The sequence below is a fragment of the Misgurnus anguillicaudatus genome, chromosome 12 (assembly GCF_027580225.2).
Source record: "Misgurnus anguillicaudatus chromosome 12, ASM2758022v2, whole genome shotgun sequence".
NCBI classification, from domain to species: Eukaryota; Metazoa; Chordata; class Actinopteri; order Cypriniformes; family Cobitidae; genus Misgurnus; species Misgurnus anguillicaudatus.
Window position 1 is genome coordinate 16,831,187 of NC_073348.2, and position 8,261 is coordinate 16,839,447.

At 39.7% G+C, this 8,261-nt stretch overlaps 2 long non-coding RNA genes across 3 annotated transcripts; both read left to right on the forward strand.

Annotated features, from left to right (window-relative positions):
• Positions 1-867: 867 nt before the first annotated feature.
• Positions 868-3,809, forward strand: LOC129455027 (uncharacterized). Of its 2 annotated transcripts, XR_012372756.1 has the most exons (6): positions 868-967; positions 1,457-1,588; positions 2,330-2,398; positions 2,709-2,862; positions 3,344-3,423; positions 3,687-3,809. It is a non-coding gene; the product is annotated as an uncharacterized lncRNA (long non-coding RNA). The 2 variants fall into 2 exon arrangements; XR_012372757.1 differs by lacking the exon at positions 3,344-3,423 and having other exon boundaries at positions 3,687-3,803.
• Positions 3,810-3,952: 143 nt separating this feature from the next.
• LOC141369184 (uncharacterized) lies at positions 3,953-4,662 on the forward strand. The gene is made up of 2 exons (XR_012372758.1): positions 3,953-4,170; positions 4,281-4,662. It is a non-coding gene; the product is annotated as an uncharacterized lncRNA (long non-coding RNA).
• The last annotated feature ends 3,599 nt before the right edge of the window (positions 4,663-8,261 follow it).

Here is an 8,261-nt window from a genome sequence, read left to right on the forward strand (position 1 = left end):
AGGTTGTGGTCAAATAAAGAGAGAGTCAACAAATAGGCTACTAATATTTAGTGTACACTGTAAAAAATCCAACTAATGAAATGTTGGACGGGCAAAAATATGTAAGTTAAACCAATTTTTTGTTTGAGCTAGTTGAGAAGATTTGTGTTTAAAATATTAAATGAATGGTTATTTTCAAATCCAGTCAAAATTCAGAATGGCTAGTGTTGACTGAACTAATTAAGACAAATCAGGTAAATATGTGGACTTATGGCAGCTATGTTTCCTGACAACAAAATTCTCATAATATTACTGTTATTTGGTCACAAAATGTAATTGTAAGAGTTGTTCATGCGTGAATGTATGTGCTTAAAGTTTAAATATGCGGTCGGTTAATAAAGATAGGGTCTATTTAAAAATGTGCTCGGACACTTTCGGACGTAGATGAGCTCCATATGAGCTCCAGAAAATCACAGACACTTTTAAGCGCTCACACCCCGCCCAGCGCAGCCTCTCCTCGGCAAGCCCATCAGACTGCTGGCTCTGATATCTCTGTGGCGTTTAAACATGCAATTTAATTCATTTTAATTTCTCATACTTAACAATGAAAGGGTTATGTTTTAAATCATATTTTAGGATTGCATTTAATTGATATTGTTGTTGAGTGATGTTTCATATCTTTTACATTTGTTATAACCGGACTGCATGCGAATTTGAACTTCAGAGCTGAAGGAGCGGGTGGAGAAATAGTCCCAATATCATAACAATCTTAAATAAAACTTCTAAATATACCCGTGTGCGCACCCGCGTGCGCGCGGGTATGTACAGTATGTGCGTGAGTTTTTAATTCGAAGTGTCTTAACTTAACTCGGAAGGATCTGAATCGCGGGTCGTTTCGTCTGAGATCATTCCGCATGTAACAGCTGGAATCACTCACTGTTTCCCACAACGACACAAGTCATCAGCCGTTTCCTCAAGGTCACGTCAGGTAAGTGTTTGTAAATAAATGTTAATTTTAGACTATATTAATTGGCAAAGACGCAAATACTCGACGTTTTTGTAAACATATAAGTTATATAAAGGTGTGTTATGTTATGTGACCGACTTAGTGTGTGTTATGTTATGTGTCCGAGTTAAAGTGGAGCTATTTTAGTTAAGATAATACCGGACAGGGTTTAGGACTCCGTCTTAATTATAATTGGGACATTTTTACAAACAAACCTTATAAAATACAATACTGGCGTGCAGTTTGAGACAAAACAATAGCACTCATATGTTAACAGATGTCAGTATTTTAGTCAGTGATAAGTCCTGTCCGAGAGAACCGCCCAATAGTGTTTAATTCAATTACGTGTGATGTCTGAGGGAAATTTGGCAATTTTAGGGTATAAAATCTTTCACCGTCAAGCTTTATTATATTAAACATGTTATTTATGTATGTGTGTGTGTGTTTATATTCCTCTGTTTATTAAACCAGAGCGGTGATGATGTGGAGAGGCAGACCAGACCACCACCATACGCGAAGATGAGCCTCGAGGTGTGACAGTTATTTTTTCAAACTGAGGAGTTCGGACTATGGACCGGCATTTCTGCTTGTTTGTACCCTGAGGTAAGTAAACTTTCTACATGTTCGAAATGATATTACTGAAATATTTAGTATAATTAGTTAATATTTATTTTGTTAGAGTAGGTCTTGTGCTAAATAGTGATACTAGCTACATTTATAATATTTACCTCAGTTAAAAAATACTGCTGGTAACGTTAAAGCACTGACGGGCTTCGTCAACCGTCATTATAAAAGCTCTGTTAAATACATTTTGTTCCGGGTTTTAATGAATTACGTTACAGTCCTGCTTTATTTCTTTGTCATTTTAAATTAAATTGCCAAGCACAACAAGACAGCTGTGTTGTAAGGAGACGAAATTCGAGACAGGGGTGTTATTTCAATGAAGCGCGTGGTCAAAGGAACCGGCTGGAAGACGGTGGAAGGGAAATTATATGTAAATGTTTGTCGCAGTTTTACACATATTCCGTGAGTATTTTTCGCTTGTTCACGAGTGTTTTATCAGGGTTGGAGCTAAACCTTGAAGGAAAGTGGAAACTGCTGGCCACAGTTAAGAACTTTCTGCTGGTCTGTATTATAAATGCACGATTGCAGTGCAGCGTTCGTATCCGCAACACGTCTAGATATGCATGTTTTCTGTGATGCACACAATTAATTAATGTGATGGTAGTTGTTTAGACACTTACATTTAACATTCAAATGTTTTAAAAACCAAACGTGTTCAGGTTTTTATGTGTATTTGGTTTGTGAAGTGTAATTTATATGTTTTTTTCCTCTCCCTCACAGATAACCATGGTTAATAAATGGTCAGACACGTCACTGGCTTTAAAATATAAACCCCATTGATGCAAAAAGGTAAGGTGCTTAAAAGGACCTTGTAAACCTGACTTCTGTCACTAATGTTCATCAAAGAGCAAAATAAAAGAAATCTGTGTTTTGTAGCTTTAATGATAATTCTTACTGTATGTATTTCATTTAGAATTTAGCATTAAAGACTGTAAAGTGTTTGAGGATTTAATTTAAATTCTGTATATTTCACACTATTTTTTTATTGAACATTGTGTTTTGAAAAATACATCACTAGTCAACTGCAACCTCAAGTTAATGTAGACTTTAAGGAACTTGTTTGTCTGAAAGTGGATGTATAAAGATTTTGTGTTTTAAGATGCTGCATGGAATGACAATGTGGTTTGGAACAGACTTGGTGAAGAACATGGAAACATCTCTTAATAAAATGGCCCCAAACATCATCAGGAGTGCAAAAGAAGGAAGTAAAAAACATCTCTACGCCAATCTCATTGGAGAGGAAACCACAGAAGGTGCTTGTTCTTTGTCCAGTGTAAAGTAGCCTTATTTGCATAGTCAATGTAAAGGTTCTAGCACCTATAAATTGTATAAGTGAAAATATGAAAATAATGTTAGTATAAACTTTTTCCTTGCCATTGAAGAGTAAACTTGTTAATTAAGAGACGCTGGCTGAGAAAGAGTTAAAGTTTACCCACAAATTAAAATTGTCATCACTTTCTTCAGCAGAACACAACAGAAGAAATTTTGAAAAAGTATGGTAATCGAAAAACAATGGTGCCCATTGACCTGCATTGGTTTTGTGTCCATTAAATTGCTAGCAGAGTTGTTCGGTTACAGACATTCTTCAAAATCTTTTTTGTGTTAGTGTTCTGCTGAAGAAAGAAAGCTGTGAATGTTTGAAATAACGAGTGAGTGAATGAGTTTTCTTTTTTGAGTAAAATGTCCCTGTAATTGATATCTGTACCTAATGTACAATAATTTGTATCTTTGTAGGTCTGGTGAGGAATGCTGCACTTATGTTATTGCAAGCATTATTTTAAGAAAATCCCAGCTTCCTTGACTGTGTAAATAGTGTAGGTATAGTCTTCTGTAATTAAGTTAGCATTTGAGGCACTTTATTTAAAGTAACATTCAATGCAAATATAAAAATATTACTCTGTTTACCCTTAAATAGCATACAGCTCCACATCAATTATTATGAGTCCTGTTGGTTCGTGAGTGTCGCTTGCCTAGTTGTCATACTTTATTTGTGTTATTATGGGATAATTTTAAGTCTATTTGATGGCTTCTGTTAATTGGTAAAAAGCACTAAAAAGGTGAAATGTTTGTTTTACAGGAACCCAAAGGTCCCACACCAACCATAGTGTTCAACGGCTCTCCTGATCTTCTCAAATCTGAAAGTATCAACTTTATAATGGACAATGTGAACTTAATATGTGGAAGACATTGACATCACAGGGTGTGGAATGAATGTGTCACAGGTCGGAGAAGGGGACCGCCCCTGTTGCGGATCACCCTCTTCCTAATTCCACCTCGAGGAGGTCCCAAAGCACCCCAATGACCAGACAAACCAGAGATAAGTAAAATATAGCAATAGAAACTTTATTTAAATTATTTAAAACTAAAGTGGGGAATGGGAAAGGGAATCTAAAAATCTCGCTTCTCGCCCTCAGATGGGAGTATTACGGGGCCAGGGACGTTGGAGAGATTTCCACGTGACTCCAGCTGGAACACCGCTACAGAGCGTATCTGGGTGGGTTGGGCACACACCGTCGCGGCGGCCCCTGATGGCATCCACAAAGGTCCAATACCCTCCTAAGGTGAGTACGGACGACAAGGACACAGCACAACACTTCAAGAAAGCTTTGTGTATTTCCGTTTCAAGAGGTTCTTACTTGACTGTTGAACAGTGTTTCTTCTCTCTCCACAGCTCCTAGCCGTAGCAGAACTACGTATTTCAGCACCCGAAGGACTAACAACCCAGCCGGCATCTGCAGCGTATATCCAACGCGATCAAACTTCACTCTGACAAGTAACTTCCTATACACAACCACGCCGTCCTTTCGCCCGGACCAGCCCCGCACTCTTTCCGCCCGCTACCTAGCGGTCGCCGGATCAGCAGAGCCTGCGGACTCTTTGGAGGCTGGTCTTCGTTGTGCTGCCCAAGGCGGGAGTTGACTTGCCCGAAAATCAACCCTTTCAGTAACTTCTACCTTCTCTCTTTATATCCTCCTCCATGGCGTGGCTCGCCCAACCATCGCTCGCCACGTCACTCACACAGCTGTGCCTTGTTTCAGCGAGTGCGGGGATTCCCGGGGAACCCGGAAGTGGCGGTGTCTGTACAAACCTGTCCGGGCGGAACCTCTTCACTTTCCTTTTGGTTCCGCCCCGCATAGTCACTCCGTGACAACGGTTTGCGTTTTTTTTTCTCCTCAATGTTCAATACCCTTTTGCCATTAAGCACACAGTGACTTTAATTTATAAAATATATGCTTAAGTTTTAATACCTGTACAAAACAAATGTACAATCAACTTAAAATTGTACAATCAATTGTGTAAATTGTCCTTCTATTTAATAGATTGTTCATGAATTGTCTTTAAATGCATTGTGATTTCGGTAACACTTTGCAGTGGGGTTCATTAGTTAACATTAGTTGATGTATTAACTAACTTGAACAAACCATAAGCAATACATTTGTTACAGTATTTATTCATCTTTGTTAATGTTAGTTAATAAAAATGTATGCTTTAATTGCTTGTATATGTTAGTTCAGAGTGCATTAACTAATGTTAACAAGATTTTAATAAAGTAATTGTTGAAATTAACATTAACAAAGATTAATAGATGCTGTATAAGTGCAGTTCATTATTAGTTCATGTTAACTAATGTAGCTGGCTGATGTTAACTAATGAACCTTGTTGTAGAGTGTTACCGTGATTTCTTTTCATCATTTCAGACACATGTAAAAGTTACTAAAAATTAGTACTGCATATACTGTACAGTATCTATGCGCAAGGGAAATAACTTGAACAACATTTTTAATGTATGGTGTAATTAAGAGTTTAGCTGTTTAATACAGAGATGCAATTTATTTATATATATTATTTATATATAAACGTATGTATGTTTATTAAAAAGTGAAAATGCTTAATGGAAATAATTAAATAACTAAATGGTTGAATGTAATGAGACATTTTAAATGTAAACTAAAGTTTTGCTGTCTAATACAGAATAAAGAGATGTGATAAGTAATTTTTATAGATTTATATTTCTGTATAATACAATTAATAAATAGTAAACTTTTATAATTTTCTAGATTGGTTATAATTTCTTATCAATAATAAATTACTCATAATAATAAAGAACCTAACTTTGATTCAAAGAACCATTTGGGGTTCTTTTTAATGAACCCATTAAAGTGGTTCTATATTGAACCATTTGGGGGTTCAATATATGAAGCGGGTGATAGAACCATTTCTGGTTCGATATAGAACCATTTTTTTAAGAGTGACATCACACAAAACATTCACGACTGTAACACAAACGAGCAACAGCAGAACTTTTAGTGTTGACAGAACTGATTACAAATAAGCCAACGTTTCAGATGTAATTTGAATTTAAATTTAATACATCTCAAAATACTCTCTTATTTCATTTAGTGTAAATATAAATCTGAGAGAAATTTCCAGTTTTGCATCACACCCATGCAGAAAGCTTGAAAATACTTGAAAGAAAGAAGCTTTTTCTATAATGTTTTGCTACTGTACAAAATCTTTGTGAATATAATTCAAAGTCTTTAACAAACAGTACAGAGAAATAAAACATGAACATAACTGTCGTCTTTTACATGTGTGACTATAAAGTGAGTTCATCTCCACAAGTGACATTCTGTAAATCTTAAGTTAAAGGAACAGAATGTAGGATTGTGGCTAAAACTGGTACTGCAATCACACAACTGGTGGCCAATACACAACATGACAACATAAACATCAGTTGAGGGCTGCAACTCCACTTTATAAATGGCAATATCCTGGCCAGACCACTGTTGTCAGTGATATAAGTATTTGAAATGAAAATGATTTCTTAATGTCTAGTAACATATCAGGGCCATTTTGTGAATAATTGATATACATTTCTTACATACTGTTCCTTTAAGGTAACTTACACCTAGAGTTTAGTTAAAGGTCCTGTTTTTCCTGATCCCATTTTTAAAACTTTAGTTAGTGTGTAATGTTGCTGTTAGAGCATAAATAATACCTGTAAAATGGTTGGTCAAAGTTCACTGGCAGGCGATATTGTCACGGTAGGAAATCCACTGTTTCCTCCGTGTCATGTGTGTGTGTGTGTTTGTTTGTTCACTCACCTCTGCCATGTGCTCATTAGAGCAATTCAGTTCACCTGTGTGTTGATTGTCTCGCTCCAGCTGTTCATCATTACATCTCCTCCATAAATACTCACATGACTTTCTGTTCCCTGCCAGATTCTTTCATTGTGTTTCGGCTCCGTGTTGTTTGGTTGTCTCGTGTCGTTGGATTACAGTTTCAGTTGGATGTGTATTGTCGTCGTCTTCGTGTGGATGTTCCCGTGTTCAGCCTGGATTTCACCACTGCTCACCACTCCACCAATGTCGCACTCAATACTCTCATCACCAACTTCCACCGTAGTCTTCGCCACCATTGCCAGCAACAACAACACCGGACTGTGTTACTTCCGCATTGACTCTCAATACTCTCTCTCTGTTTATATTTAATAAACATTGTGTTAAATTTCCCCTGCAGTTGTTTCCACTCCTTACGTGTCATTACAGAAGAATCTGGCCAACATGGAAGCAGCGAGGGAACAACCCATTTCCGCGTTAGAGGAGTTTCTCCAGCGATCGTTGGCTAGGATGGATCATCAAGACAAAGCCATCGACGATATGCGGAAGGCCGTCCATGCAATGGTGGCGAAAGTGTCCGAGCTCTCCCAGCGATCTCCACACACCACGCTACCCACTGCGCCACCCACGCCGCCCGCATCATCTTTACCTCCAGTGGGTAGTTCTTTTCCAGAACCCCGGTTACCAATACCCGAAAAATACTCCGGTGAGCCCAATTACTGTCGTACTTTCCTGTCACACTGCTCTCTTCATTTTGCTCAACAGCCCCGGTCATTCTCCCTCGAGGAAACCAAAGTCGCTTTCACTCTCTCACTACTGACCGGCAAGGCTGCCCTCTGGGGGACGGCGGTGTGGGAGAACAAGGACATCTGCTGCTCCTCGTTCGGCCTGCTATCCCAGGAGATGAAGAGGGTTTTCGATCGCTCCGTCGCCGGGAAGGAGGCCGCCCGCCTCCTCACGGAGCTTCGACAAGGGCAGCGGTCGATCTCGGACTATGCCATCGAGTTCCGGACCCTGGCGGCGGAGTGCAGGTGGAACGAGGAGGCGCAGTGGGATCAATTCCTGCATGGGTTGTCGGATCGGATCTAGCGAGAGATCGTGATGGCAGAGTTACCCACGACGCTTAATGGTCTGGTGGATTTGGCGATCCGGGTCGATGCCTGACTATCCATGGCCGCCTGGAGGAAGTCATCCGTCACATCCCAGCCACGTTCCGAGGTTTTCCATCTGCCCAGCGAAGTCTCCGTCGGCGGTCTCTCAGGTCCGGAGCCCATGCAGGTGGGTCGAGCTCGGTTACCCCGGGAGGAGAGGAATCGGCGGAGATCCCTTGGACTATGCATGTACTGTGGTGAGCCGGGTCATCAGTCTCCACGATGCCCGGTAGTAAGACGGAGGCTACTATCGGGCGGGATCTCTGCTAGCAAGACCTCGACAACATCAACTCTCCTTCTGGTGAGGCTACGGTGGTCCACCAAGTCTCACACTGGTCACGCACTTCTGGATTCGGGGGCGGAGGGCAACTTCATCGACAG